Here is a 15,430-nt window from a genome sequence, read left to right on the forward strand (position 1 = left end):
CACAGAGCCTCAAAGACAAATCACCACCTTACTGCTGCTACAGGCCTCTTCTACCGTTTTGCTACAGCATGCTCTCTAAATATAGATGTATGCCACAAGATGCTTCTTCATGTAGGGCATGAGTGAATTTGGGTTTATGAGTAACGTGAGGTAATTAGAGTTAATTATGCAGTCACCTCTATAATAAGAGAAAAAATGTACTATTGTTATGGTAAATTACCGTTTAGCTGACGGTAATAGCATTTTAATGTAATTAAGGTCTACTTAACAGCCACATCTATTTTTCTTTAATTTTAAATTTAGAATTAAGTAAGTGCCTTTCTAGCAAGGGCTCAAACCTGTCCACTGGTGTTTTGTTACTATTCACTACAGGGTTTTGACAAGTTTGACAAGTTTGGGTTATTTTTTTTTTTTTGGTTTGTTTTTTTTTTTTGCTAAAGGTTGTCATGTACATGCTTTTAATAGAAATGGCTGTCTCTGCTGTCTGTTTAGTGATGGACAGATTTAGAGTCTTTGGAGTCTTTAGTGCAAGTTTAACAATATAAATGTCCCCAACCACTAGTAATCATAAAAGAGCTGAAACACCATCCATGCATAAAGGCTTTGTATTGCAGTCTGATTTTCCAAAGCTACCAGTGGAACACAAAACATATCTCCCATTTACATTTAATGGAAGCTAACTGTTGCTTTTTTCCCTTTATCTGCAATCCCGTGAATGGAGGAGGGCTGTGGGAAGCAAGGGGAAGTTCAGCTGTCTCGCATGCTTCATTGAGCAATTAAGACCACTGAGAGGTAAATATCTCTGAATGTCACAATAGGAGGCTCCTAGGCCCAAATTATGCCTTTTTAACCCCCAGTGTACAATGCCGATGAATAGAGACAGCGAGGCAGGTGATGGCACAGAGGCGTGTTCGTGTATGGCCCCATCAAATGGCTATTTTCTTAAGAACAAATACCAATTGCAATTTCAGACACACATAAACACACACTATTCTCTAGACAGATAGGCAGGTGCAGATAAACACTGTATCTGCTTTGATTGTACCCTGCTCAGTGCTTAAGTATTTTAAGAGTTCACCTCCCTCTTATAAAAACAAGACTGATTAACAAGCAGAGCTCTAAATGGACTCCCACAGGGGGAAGGGGACTGTTTTATTAAAGTAAGCTAGGAAGTAAAAAAACAAAGCTGACAGAGTATAATGCAGACACCGATAATTGAGTATAACAAAAAATATAGACAGGCATTCACTTTATGGCTATCGTTATATTGGTTTTTGGAGAAATCACCATATTTAGACGAGAGGGTGGAGTGCTAAATTATGAGCTACCAGACTATTTTGTCAAATAATTCTACCAATTAAAAACCACCTGTGACTTTAACCTGTCATTTAAAGTGGGCAATAATTATGCAAGCTGAGAATTCTTTTTTAAATTATAAAATAAATGAATTTTTTTTTAAAAATAACGTGCAGCTCGTGTAAAGGCAGAAATTACCTATTGAGACCAAACTGGTTTTTACACAGGGATGTAAACTTTGTTTAGTTCTGTTGTGAAGCTGGGCGATATGCCACAGCAGTTTGTGGGGATTGACTCGCTTTAGCAGCCAGCCTTAGGTGGCTATTCAAGGAACCACAGCTTTTGGCACTTACAAGCTGGTTTCATTTTCCAGCCCTGGAGTCTGCTGCTTGGCAAAAACTGAAAGACTTCAGGTTAAACTGTAAAGAGTGTTGGACCCAATTAAAGATGGTATTCACACTGTTTGAACAGTCTTAGCAGAAAACTAGCAAACAGGAAAATGCATACTATATGTTAGTACGGAGCACATGTGAAGACAGATGGAGGGAGACTTATCTGAGCCAGTCATATCCTAATTCATACGTTCTGCCTTTGGTGAAAGTCATAGCATACCAAGCTTTAGCTCTTGCTTTTTAAGTTGTTAAGTGGTCAGAAAGCAAAGAATAAAGTGGACTGAATGAGCGTTATGCCCATCTTCTCTGACCTTCGCAAACGCTGGCACGCCTATACACTCGCACATCATAATCTTTTCTAATCAGAAGTGATGGCGAGGTATATACATCTGAGCCAATGAAGGACACTCATGGTTCAGTGAATGACTCAGCAAGACTGAAATGGCAACTATCCCTGCGAGAGCAAAGTGCGAAGGCACTTTTCAATTCGACCTGAAAAAGTACTAAGAAAAACACTTAACCTCCACACAACACACAAAGGGCTAGCAAGCAAGGATTGACATGAGGAGTCTATTTTGGCCCAAAGAGGAGAGTGAATGAAAGATGCCCTGAAGAGAGTAGGCAAGTTGAGGTCAAAAGGATTGCTTTGAGGAGATGGCAATGGCTTCAATATTTTTTTCAAAGATACAATTGCCACGGGTTAAGAAAGACAATTTAGTTGACTTACAAATAAAAAACTGTCTTCATCTTACATTCCCATTTCAGTACGTCACTTTATCATGTATTTCCTTCTACTGCCCAGCTAACACAGTACACTAGCACTTCGCAGTATCACAGATGCTTAGAGTGATGCAGTCCTTCAAAAAAACTGTTGCTTGGTGAGCCACTTCACATCATATTTTCTTATGATAAAAAAACACTCAATATTTATCACCTCTTCTCCTTACTGTATGCCCTTATCTTATCTCCCACTTTTCATTTCACTCCTTTTTCTCCCCCCTACTGTCATTTCTGGCCTCATATCCCCTGTAACACTTCAGACTCTTCCCATTCACTCATCTCTCTCTTACCCGCTCTACCCTAATTCCCCCACCTCTCTCTATTTTTACCACTCTATTGCGGTTATATCTCTGTGGCACTGTTTCAATACTTCCCCCTTGCCACACCTTTCCTCCATATCTCGTCTCCCTCTCTCTCTTTTAGACTTCAATTCCATTTAGACCTTTATGTTAGCGTAGGACTTTCCATCCTGTTGCATCCACGTAGTAAATTGAAATGGTTCTGGTGGCTCTATAGAAGCCTGATTGAATTTAAAAAGAGAAAGTACCATAAAGAGAACTAGTGGTGAGAGGTCTGTAATACACTCAGGGCTTCCCATGCTATGACAGTGTTGACAGGGGGAAGGGAGAGGGAAGAAGGAGGCACCAGAGGTGAAGATCAGTGGGATGGTGAGAGGTAAGAAAAAAGAAAAGAAAGGGTAAGAGGACAAAATGACTGAAAATGTTGAAAAGAAATATAGTCTTGAAACCAGCCTATTACCCATCACATGCAAGCCGATACACAGAAACACAAAAACCTTCATAAGCCCTTGATAGTGACACCTCACAGAAATGCCTCAATCACGGTTTGCATGGCCTGGAGGGAGTGAGGTGACAGGTCTCATATTGGAGAGGGCCAACAAAATGCAATTCCAGGAAGTCAGCTCTAGGGCTGTGTGTCTGTCATACGTACAGCTCTGATAATACTCCCACACATCACATTACACCGCCAAAATAGCCACCTCTCAGCGTACAGGGCATTCACATTCACCACACTGAAAGAAAAGTGACAGACACACACATCACACACACATGCAGCTGGTTTGTGTATATATTACTGCTAGGAAAAATATGATGTTACAGGTTAAATTATTCATTGATCCTTTCATAGCCTTTTCAAGCCTTCTCTTTGTAATGTTATGTCTTGGCCTGTGTGTTAGTGTGTGTCTACTTGAAAGGGCTCTCATGGGATAGACACAACCTCAACCTTGAGCTAGAACTGACCTTTAACTTTGTGTGTTTCACTCTGAAAAAATGACAGGTGTGTGGGTAATATGTATGAGTTGTGAGTATTTATGCACATGGCCATATTGGTAATAGAGAATCATTCTATAAAATATCAGGATGACCCCCCAAAAGAAGAGGTGAAGGAAAGAGCAGAGGTGGAAAAAAAGAAGGAAACAGTGACATCTTGGTGGGTACATTTCACAGCAGATCAGAGTTATAAATGAACTAGGATGGCAACTAACTACAGCTGATCTAAATTATTAAATATAATGCATCCATGAAGCATATGCCCTAACAAATAGAAGTAAAAAAAATGTAGGATAACCCTAAAATATTAGGATGCAGAGGGAAAAGGTGGGTTTTTAGCCTGAGGCAGAGGTTGACCAGAGACTCTGCTTCTGACTTCAGGGAGACCTCATTCCACCACTTTATGACAGAAAAAAGATGTACAACTGTAGGGTCCTTAGAGCCCTACAGTCAAAGACTAATATGGTAGGAATACAGTTTATAAGCTGTGGAGTTACTTTAAAGTTAACTTGAATGGTCACATTGAGCTAATGAATTCAAAGACTCAAGCAACCCTGGGTAAAGAATAGCTGTAGGGCTATTTAAGCAGCTCCACATTGCTGATATCAAAAATACTGCATGGAGTTAGTTTGGGTTTAGGTTGATATAGATGCCAATACAAGATTATTTATGCACTACATCTCATACATTGGTTAATACCGAATATCTTAAAAGGTTGGCTTAAACAAGAAGGGAAACAACCACAGAAAAATTAGCTACAAAGAGAAAGGAGCATTAAAAATGATGAAATATAAATAAAAATTATCCAGATGGGAAGCACAAACACTGGCCTCAGTCTTTTTTTCTATACTTGGTTTCACTCCAGTCCTTTGTCCACTTATAGTTCTGTTTTCCACAAGAGTAGAAATTAGACATTTGTAGTTACATCATTTATTTATGGCACTGCCAAGAAGATGGAGCAGAAAGAAACAACATTCAAAGATGCCAACATGGTTATAACCAATGCAGTGATTACACTAAACTAGAGCCTTAACTGAACTAAGCCTTGTTGTGCTTATTTTGGAAAGTGGACTACGTGATCCTTAAAGGCTGACACATCAGAAACAGCATGTTACCACTGTACTTAATTGCTATGCAATTTATCTTTGGTTTTATAAAGCATGAGAAAATCGCAGCTGCACAAAGCTACTGAGGATCATAAACTGTGTTACATCTAACTGGTCCCTGTTTTCACCAGTTATCAGCACTTTAACAAAATGCAGACACTGACTCATCCCAATTATTTGCTGTTATGAAACACTGACACTGCAATCTGCTAAAAAAATCATATGCATTTGCTGCTTCCATGCACACCACAGAGGTATGTAAGCATCCTGTGTAGTGCCTGTAATGTAACTCCTCAACAAGACTGTCAGTGTCACTTCACATGTATGTTGTCATCTCATTTCCATCAAATGAACTGGATTCTGCAGTAAAGCTGTTGGGAAAGCTGTTGCAGTTTGTAGGAAATAAAAGTCAGGTTTATTCAAGGTCAGCTGCAAACTGCTTTGGGCCAAAAAACCTGCAGTTACTATCTATATTTTAGATATCACACTAAATACTGTATATCGGTATAACAAATATTTCTCTGACATGGTTGTGAAGGCCGACTCTATTTTTTCACAACATTGCTTCAGTTCACTGAAACTTCCAGATACAGCTTTCTTAAGGCCCTACCACAGCATTTTAATCAAGTTGCAGTCTGGACCTTCACTGGACTGCACTTGCAGCACCTTGACTCTTTTCTTTTTCAGCCATTCCATCGTAGGTTTGTTGCTGTGCTTGGGATCGTTGTCCTGCTTCATGACCCAATTTGGGCCAAGCTTAAGCTGTCAGACAGACGGCCTCACATTTGACTCAATGACCTCAAGGCACAAAACAAGCCGCTTGTAACCAGTATGTAACAAAATATATAAACAATGGGCAAATCAGAAGATTTCAGGAACGACAGGAGCCCAGAGGATGGGTAACCACAATGAAAACACAACTGCAAATGATGAAGCAATAGTTCAACTGTATTTGAAATTTGTGCACTGTATTGCCTTTACAATAACAACCAAAATTGTGTGTGCGCGCACAGATACCCAAAATAAAAAAGAAAAGAATGTTAGACCCGGGTCTTTTAAAGTGTCAATAGGATCCAGATCAGGCCTGTTTGGTGATCTGGTGAGTTATTGGTGTGAGTTCAGTCCACGATCGATGTATGGTTTGCACTGTTTTGTCCTACCACAGTTCAGGCAACCAGACTTCAAGATTCAATTCCAAATGGGCTGTGGCTCGCCATCCATTGCAATGGAAAATTATTCCTCTTCTGCAGATTTCCACAAAGTCTGTAATCCAATGTTCTCCGAGGAGTCTCGGCTCCTTTCTCCAACTCAAAAAACCTGACCTAAGAGTGAGGTCAGAATTACTTCAAATGAACACGGTTCACACTTAACTAACACTTCTGTTTAAAGTATAAATCATGAACAAAATGTGTTTCAATTTCTAATGTTGTACAACTAATCAAATTCTAAACGTTTTCATTACATGGCAATGTAGCTATCACCAATCATTAAAGCAATTCACACTGCTCATTAAAAGCAGCAAACTCAATATACTCTGCTCACGGTCAAGTAACAACAGTGATGAATAAAAGTAACACAATAAAACATTTCAATACAACAGATAGACATACTGTTTTTTCCTTAACCTAACAACAGCTAATAAGTTCTCAACTAACGCTTAACAACGGGAGTGAGCGTTTAGCACACTCGCTAGCTACTTGCATAGTACCGTCACCATTAGCGTTTGTTTTTTGAAGCGAACAACATTAACATTTCAGGATGCCGATCAGCGGCTATAACAGTTTCGTTACTCACCAGTGCAAAGCACTTCGTATTCATAAAACTAGCTTCGGCTATCCAAATCTGGCGGCTAATCAAGCAGACACCAACAGCTTCGCTGTTTCAACAGCTACCACGTTTTCCCCCACAGGTACTGCTATGGCGCGTGTGGTCTAAGCAGCCTTAGCAGCGCAACCAAACATGAAAAACAAGGCGGGACAAACAATCCCATTGGTTGGACTGCATTTGTATCCAGGTCAAAAAATAACCTTTGAGAAACAAAATAAATAAATGAATAACACAAATAATGCAATTCCATACAAAATAATTTGGATTTTTTCTTTAGAGTCTCTCTCCAATCATGAGTGCTTTTAACTGAACAAAATAAAACACCTTTAATAATAATTACAATAAACAGTCTCTAATTCCATCTGTTTGCCACTGGGCTACACTCTCCCCTCCTAAATTCATGCAAGTCCCTTTGCATGGGAGATGGCTGTGACCTCACCACTTGAGAGAGTGGCTCCTGGTAAGTTCCAACCTCCTTACTCTCTTGCAAAGCATCAGTAAAAGCTAAGCTCAAGCCTTGGAATAAGGATTGCACAATAGATATCAGTGGATTACCCAACTGGGTGTACTGCAGTCTTTCTGGCGGACCTCTATTCCTCACTGAACGTCGAAGAGTGTCCGTTTTATCACCTTCCACGCTCTGTTGTGAATCTTCTTTGTTAAAGGCCTCAGGCTCACTGTCAGAGTCTTCTCTGCTTAGAAGAACATCTCCCTGAAAGGTGGATGTGTCTGCTAAGTCATTTCCACTTCCAGGTACATCAGCAGCTGAGCGTTTTTCACTCACGGCATCCAAGGCAGTATCCTCCAAAATGATTTCTGCATTTCCATGAGACAAGTCTTCTCTGACTACCGTATCATTAACAGCTAAGCAGTCTTCAGTTAAATTTATCTGTGCTGCCTCACCATCATCGGTGTCAGGGGATGATTTTGGAATCTCGTACAATGTGGTGAATCGAATGGTTTCTCTGGGACGCCTCTCACGAAACCAAACGGTATCCTCCTCTGTCTCAGAAGGTTCAGTCTCATCATACTGTTTAGCTGATTGCCGTGTTACAGGCTTGCGTGTGGAGTTTGTCATAACAGGCTTCTCCTTAGTGGGTGTGACAAAACCACAAGGGAGTAGGAGATCTCGATGGACAGTTCGCCAAGGAGCGTCTCTGTTCTCAGGTTTTATTGTGTAAACTGGGAGATCTCCCGCCTGCTTTACCACCACATAAACATCTGACTCCCACTTATCAGCAAGCTTATGTTTCCCTCTTAGGCGTACAGCACGCACTAAAACTCTGTCTCCTTCTTCCAATTTAGAAGCGGTTACACGCAAGTCAAATCTGGTCTTATTCTTGTCAGCAATTTTTGCTGCGTTTTGTGCCGCGATCCTGTAACTCTCTTCCAGACGTGACTTCAAACTTTGCACATATTGCGAATGTGACTTGTAGCCGTCGTCTCTGAGGGGAAGACCAAAAGCCAGGTCAATGGGCAATCTGGGTTTACGGCCATACATTAATTCATAAGGTGAGTACCCTGTAACGTCGTTCTTTGTACAATTGTACGCATGAACCAATGGTTTCACAAAGCTATGCCACTGTGATTTGTCCTTGTTTTCCAATGTGCCAAGCATGCTCAACAGCGTCCTATTAAAACGCTCTACAGGGTTTCCCCTAGGATGGTAGGGCGTAGTACGAATCTTGTGAACACCCAGGATGTTGCATAGTTCTTTGATGATGTGTGACTCAAAGTCAGGCCCTTGGTCACTATGCAAACGTTCAGGAATGCCGTAATGGACAATGAAATTATCCCACAGGCACTTGGCAACTGTTTGAGCTTTCTGATTGGGAGTTGGGACGGCAATGGCATACTTAGTAAAGTGGTCTGTAAGTACGAGGACGTCCTTAATATTGCTCCTATCAGGCTCAATGGACAAAAAGTCCATACAAACAAGCTCAAGAGGTCTGGTGGACTTTATGGTGACCAAAGGAGCAGCTTTTTCAGGAAGGGATTTTCTCAGAACACAGCGATCACAGGTTTTAACCTTTTTCTCAACATCTGCAGCCATCCTTGGCCAGTAAAACCTTGTTCTCACCAGGTCGAGAGTGCGTTCAATCCCTAAGTGGCCCATATCATCATGGAGGCTATGGAGGACTGTGTCTCGAAACTGCTCTGGAAGAACAAGTTGCCAGGTTACACAACCTCCATCTTGTCGTGTTCGGTACAGTATTTGATTGTGTAGCTCAAGGCGACTGAATTCCCTGATTAGTAAGGGAATATCGGGCAGTTGCTTTCTAACGGTGGGTGGAACCTTGTCCCCAGTCTCGAGTTGAGCTATAATTTCCCTCAAACACGGGTCAGCTCGTTGTTCTGCCCTTAGCTGCTCTACTGGCATATGGGGAATAACTGGTAACCCACCACACTGATCTTCATTCACAAACTCATCTGGTATAGCAGATACAGACATGGCCAAAGAGTCTACCAGGGTGAAAGCACAATCCATCTCTTTGTTTTCACTTGGGCTACAGCCAATGAGGTGCCTCTCACAGATAGCTGGGACCACGTCTGGGCCAAGAGTGACTCCTTGACCAGACAGATGTGTTTCAGTGAACCGCTGTATACGTTCCTGCTCTTTTTGTGAAACGGTGTCATTGAGCAGTTCTCCATGTGGTCGTCTTGAAAGACCGTCTGCATCAGAATTTAACTTTCCAGCTCTGTACTGAAGCTGGAAGTTAAACGTGGAGAGTGCTGCTAGCCAACGATAGCTCATTGCATCCAACTTGGCTGTAGACAGAACATATGTTAAGGGATTGCTGTCAGTTACAACCATGAATTGGCTACCATAGAGGTAATCAGAAAATCTTTCTGTAACTGCCCACTTTAGAGCTAAAAACTCTAGTTTGTGGGCAGGGTAGCGAGACTCACTCTTGGACAAACCTCGGCTAGCATATGCTATTACTCTCATCTGCCCCTCCTGCTCCTGATACAAAGCAGCACCCAACCCCATAGTGCTGGCATCCGTATGGAGAGTGTAGGGCAACTTGGGGTCAGCAAAACCCAAGATCGGAGCAGTAGTTAGCTTTTCAATGATCGCTCGGAAAGCTTGTTCACACTCTGGAGTCCATCGCTCACCCAAGGGTTTTTTCGGATCATGATACTGAGGAGTGTTAGCTTTGGGCTTGGTACCTTTGCGAAGGGGTGGGTAACCTGAGGTCAGATTGGTGAGGGGCTTCACTAGGTTAGAATAGCTTTTAATGAAGCGTCTGTAATACCCTGCAAAACCAAGAAAAGACCTCAGTTCTTTCAGATCAGTAGGCACTGGCCAAGTTTGCAGAGCCTTCACTTTTTCAGGGTCAGTCTCCACCCCATTACGAGACACAACATGTCCCAAGTACCTCACTGATGTCTGAAAAAATTTACATTTCTCAGGGGATAATTTCAACCCGTACTCTTTCAGACGGTTGAGAACTTTGATCAGTCGGGTCTCATGTTCTTCCAGCGTTTTAGAGAAAACAATGATGTCATCAAGGAAGACAAGAACCTCCTTCAGGTTCATATCCCCCATGCATTTCTCCATGAGACGCTGAAATGTGCTTGGAGCGTTCGTAATGCCCTGCGGCATACGGTTAAACTCCCAAAATCCAATGGGACAAACGAAAGCTGTCTTCGGTTTGTCAGCCTCTTCAACCTCAATCTGGTAGTAACCAGATTTTAAGTCGAGGACAGAAAACCACTGGGAACCAGTCAGCGTGGAGAAAGTCTCCTCCAAGTTTGGGAGTGCATAAGCATCCTTCACTGTTTGCAGATTGAGCTTCCTGTAATCAACACAGAGACGCACATCCCCATTCTTCTTCCTCACCACCACTATGGGAGAAGAGAAGGGTGATGTGGACTCCCTGATCACACCTGCCTGTTGAAGTTCTAGCAAGTGCTTTCGGACAGCTTCCAGATCATTTGGGTGTATGGGGCGTGCCCTGTGCTTAAATGGAGTCTCATCAGATAGCTTGATTTGGTGTTTTACCTGATTAGTTCTCCCAAAGTCAATGTCATTTTGCGCGAAGACCTCCGGCATATTGGCAAGTTTTTGTGTTACTCTCTCTCTCCACTCAGCACTTATGGGTGAGTCCTCGAAGTTGAAGTTGAGGCCTAGCTTCTGCTTGGTGCTAGAATCTGGTGTCACCACACAATGCTCATGTGAGAGAACACGATGAAATGCACTGATTTCCCCAATCACACACTTCTGGGGAATAACAACATCATGATCCAGCTCATTAGTCATTACGACTGGCACTTTATATGGCGCTTTCTGGGGCAAGTCAATGAGGCAAGGTTTAACTAACACCCCACCTGGCAGTGCTGACAAGGAGGGATGTTCTAAGAGGACAGATTTCTCAGTGGTATGACTGTTTACATCAATGAACCCCTCTAACACTACGGTTTGTCCTGCTGGAACTAGCTGGGGGTCTTTTCCGAGCGAGGTGACCAGACCAAGGCGGTTATCCTTGCACTGCCTGTGTCGCAGCCCCAAAATCTTTAGCACTGCTTTGTAACCATATTGTGATGGTTCATACTCTTCAGGACAGGTATCACGATGGAGTTCGTAAAGTAGATCTAGTGTGTTAGTACCTATCAAAACTAGTGGCTGGGGGACTGTACGAACATCTGGAACCACCAATGCTAGTGTGGGGACTTCAACCTCAGCACCTAAAAACTCTTTGGGGAATACAACATTAATCTCAATGTAGCCTAGATAAGGCACAGATTGGCCATTGGCTCCTTCAACCTCCAAAAGCTCAAAGAGAGGCCGGATCTCATGTTGTGACAGGTTCTGATTGTAAAACGACTGGGGAACAGTGGTGACTTGAGAGCCTGTATCCATTAAGCAGCTAACACAATTGCCCTCTATTTGAACCTGTGCTGTAGTTTTCGCCCCTATTAAACCTTTGGGTAATTTGAAATTACCACGCTCAGCATTCAATGTTAACATGGCACCCTTCTTAGTGGTCACTTTAGGCTTCTTATCAGCGGGACGTGTTTGACCTGTTGCAGTCCCCATCTGTCCCACGACAGGGACTGAATTCAGTTTAACGAAGGTGTGTTTCGGTGTTGGCTTTCCCATAACTGCTGACGGATTCTCAGTTCCTTTCTTTTAGCAGCTACCAGGGCAGGATTTGGATCTGACTCACAGGTGGCCACAATATGACCATCCTCCCCACAACGGAAACAGTACCACGGTTTTGGCTTTACAGTTAAAGCGCTGTGTGGAGGGGGCCCTGGTTCAGTCTTTGCATGGTCAGGTTTTTTAGTTTCATCTTTCTGCATGTGTTCTTTCTTAGAAGCAGTGGGTTTTCTTTGTTTCATGAGTGCTGTCAATTGACTCTTCAAGTCAGCAACTTGCTTCTTTAACTTACTTAGGTCACTTGATTCAGATTCAGCTTGTGTTTCGCTTGTTTCCTGAACACTCTGTCTATGGGAGACAACCTTAGGTTTGGTAGTACCAAGGTGCCGTTTCATTCTACTAGTTTTTGTTTCTTGCCTATTTTCTGCAGTACGCAGCAGCAACAAAAGCTCAGCGAGTGATGGGGGTTGTCGATCCTTAAGTTCTAGCTGCAAGACAGCAAGCAAGTCATGATTCCAACAACCCCTGTAAAATTGTTTCAGGAGGTGTTTGTCGACCTCTTGTGGCTGTACACCTCCCCTGCGTACAGTACGGTTCAATGCCACCTGCAGGCGATGCAGGTAAGCTGAGGGTTTTTCTCCAGGATCTTGCAACGTGTTCATGAACCTCACCAACAATTCCTCCCCATCCTCAACTGTGCCAAAGGCAGATTCCAATAATTGCAGGTAGGTAGATGGTGGCGCTTCAGGTCCAAGATGTCGAACTACATCTGAAGCAGGAATGAGGAGGCTCTCGAGAATTTTATGAGTCTTCTCCAAGTCAGAAACAGAAGTGTCCTCCATCATTAAATCAACATGAGAGCGCCAAGTATCATAATCAGCTTCATTATATGGCCGGGGAATCTTCCCAGAAAAAGCTCTCAGTCTCAAGGTGGAATGGGTACGTGACATCTTATCATCACTCTTTACAACGTGTTCAACCACAATTCTCTGTACGTCTGGTGGGTTAAGCTCACCAGGATTTAGAGTCAGGGATCTCTTGGTTCCAGAGCTTAAAGTCGGTGTGCGATATTCATCATCAGCGTGGCCAAGCTTAGGACAGACTGAAATACCAGCTGATTCAATAAAGGTAGCAGGGGTCTGGCTGGGCCTGTCAGTATGATCAACTTCCTCTATTTCAACCTCAGTACTGCGTGCAACACTTTCTTCGGCGACACCCACAGACTTTTCAATTTTTGTCATCACCTCTCTCAGTACCTCTTCAAAATCTTTCCCACTTAGCTTGGCTATTCCTCGCAGTTCACTCAGGTAAGTATCTGTGACACTCCCCCCAACTCTCTGGGAATAAACATCTGTCAAAGCATGTACAGAAAATACTACATCAGGATTGGCAGCTGAGGGGTGGACATAGGGCAACAAGGGTCCTAATGTTTGCACTGCTACTCCTGAGTTATACTCCACTATCTGATCCTTGTTGAATTCAGATACTTGATCATCAATGGTGAGGACCCTACTAATAGAGCCGTACTGCTTTAAGAACTCAAAAATCTCTTCATCCTTTTCTGATCCTGTTACCCCACGCACTATGACAGCATTTGGGACCTTAATACCTAATTTTTCAACAAAATCCATCTTTTGGTGCGACAGACGGTCTTACCAAAAGCTCAATCACACAAAATATGCTTCACTATCGTCACCCATTAATTCAAGGCTCCTGGCTGGCTCGCCACTTTTACACTGTAACCAGTATGTAACAAAATATATAAACAATGGGCAAATCAGAAGATTTCAGGAACGACAGGAGCCCAGAGGATGGGTAACCACAATGAAAACACAACTGCAAATGATGAAGCAATAGTTCAACTGTATTTGAAATTTGTGCACTGTATTGCCTTTACAATAACAACCAAAATTGTGTGTGCGCGCACAGATACCCAAAATAAAAAAGAAAAGAATGTTAGACCCGGGTCTTTTAAAGTGTCAATAGGATCCAGATCAGGCCTGTTTGGTGATCTGGTGAGTTATTGGTGTGAGTTCAGTCCACGATCGATGTATGGTTTGCACTGTTTTGTCCTACCACAGTTCAGGCAACCAGACTTCAAGATTCAATTCCAAATGGGCTGTGGCTCGCCATCCATTGCAATGGAAAATTATTCCTCTTCTGCAGATTTCCACAAAGTCTGTAATCCAATGTTCTCCGAGGAGTCTCGGCTCCTTTCTCCAACTCAAAAAACCTGACCTAAGAGTGAGGTCAGAATTACTTCAAATGAACACGGTTCACACTTAACTAACACTTCTGTTTAAAGTATAAATCATGAACAAAATGTGTTTCAATTTCTAATGTTGTACAACTAATCAAATTCTAAACGTTTTCATTACATGGCAATGTAGCTATCACCAATCATTAAAGCAATTCACACTGCTCATTAAAAGCAGCAAACTCAATATACTCTGCTCACGGTCAAGTAACAACAGTGATGAATAAAAGTAACACAATAAAACATTTCAATACAACAGATAGACATACTGTTTTTTCCTTAACCTAACAACAGCTAATAAGTTCTCAACTAACGCTTAACAACGGGAGTGAGCGTTTAGCACACTCGCTAGCTACTTGCATAGTACCGTCACCATTAGCGTTTGTTTTTTGAAGCGAACAACATTAACATTTCAGGATGCCGATCAGCGGCTATAACAGTTTCGTTACTCACCAGTGCAAAGCACTTCGTATTCATAAAACTAGCTTCGGCTATCCAAATCTGGCGGCTAATCAAGCAGACACCAACAGCTTCGCTGTTTCAACAGCTACCACGTTTTCCCCCACAGGTACTGCTATGGCGCGTGTGGTCTAAGCAGCCTTAGCAGCGCAACCAAACATGAAAAACAAGGCGGGACAAACAATCCCATTGGTTGGACTGCATTTGTATCCAGGTCAAAAAATAACCTTTGAGAAACAAAATAAATAAATAAATAACACAAATAATGCAATTCCATACAAAATAATTTGGATTTTTTCTTTAGAGTCTCTCTCCAATCATGAGTGCTTTTAACTGAACAAAATAAAACACCTTTAATAATAATTACAATAAACAGTCTCTAATTCCATCTGTTTGCCACTGGGCTACACGCTCAACTCACAAACACGTTCTTTTACAAGGTTTGTGTCATGTGACAACAGTGTCTTGCTATGCTGAGCAAAGCGCAGCATTTGTCCCTTCTCGGGAGCACTTGCATGTGTCACAGCAAGGTGTGATGTACATTTGCATGACGAATAGAAATGCAGACTGACAAGCACATATAGTAGAAGTGAATACGATGAGTATAGCAGGTAGCTCATGTTGGCCCATTTGCTGCACCTAGCAGTCAGGTCAGCACATGCCGCTTCCCATGTGAAAAGCCGTTCACCTCTCCACCACCATGGTACGAGGTGCCTGCACTGATATGCTGTGTTTGGGTTTCATCAAAGATGACGCACATTATGGCTGAAGAGCTCCACTTTGATCTTGTCTATCAAAAGGACCTCGTTCCAGATGTCTTTTGTTTATTCAGATGTCAACATGTTATTTTTAGAGTAATGCTTATAAAGTATCAAGACTTCAGGTTTTGTAAGGAGAGCATTCTTTGACATCCAGCC

General features: G+C 42.3%; 1 protein-coding gene and 2 long non-coding RNA genes across 3 annotated transcripts in view; all 3 read right to left on the bottom strand.

Moving 5' to 3' along the window:
* Positions 1-15,430, bottom strand: part of exoc4 (exocyst complex component 4) — a 165,236-nt gene that overhangs the window by 74,379 nt on the left and 75,427 nt on the right. The window lies entirely within an intron of this gene.
* Positions 5,794-7,078, bottom strand: LOC146649972 (uncharacterized). Its single transcript, XR_014908125.1, has 2 exons — positions 6,661-7,078; positions 5,794-6,188 (listed from the first exon to the last, which is right to left on the bottom strand). It is a non-coding gene; the product is annotated as an uncharacterized LOC146649972 (long non-coding RNA).
* On the bottom strand, positions 13,641-14,917 carry LOC146649973 (uncharacterized). Its single transcript, XR_014908126.1, has 2 exons — positions 14,508-14,917; positions 13,641-14,035 (listed from the first exon to the last, which is right to left on the bottom strand). It is a non-coding gene; the product is annotated as an uncharacterized LOC146649973 (long non-coding RNA).

The sequence above is a fragment of the Rhamphochromis longiceps genome, linkage group LG17 (genome assembly GCF_057381845.1).
Source record: "Rhamphochromis longiceps isolate RC_006_pf linkage group LG17, R_longiceps_female_GT1.1, whole genome shotgun sequence".
NCBI classification, from domain to species: Eukaryota; Metazoa; Chordata; class Actinopteri; order Cichliformes; family Cichlidae; genus Rhamphochromis; species Rhamphochromis longiceps.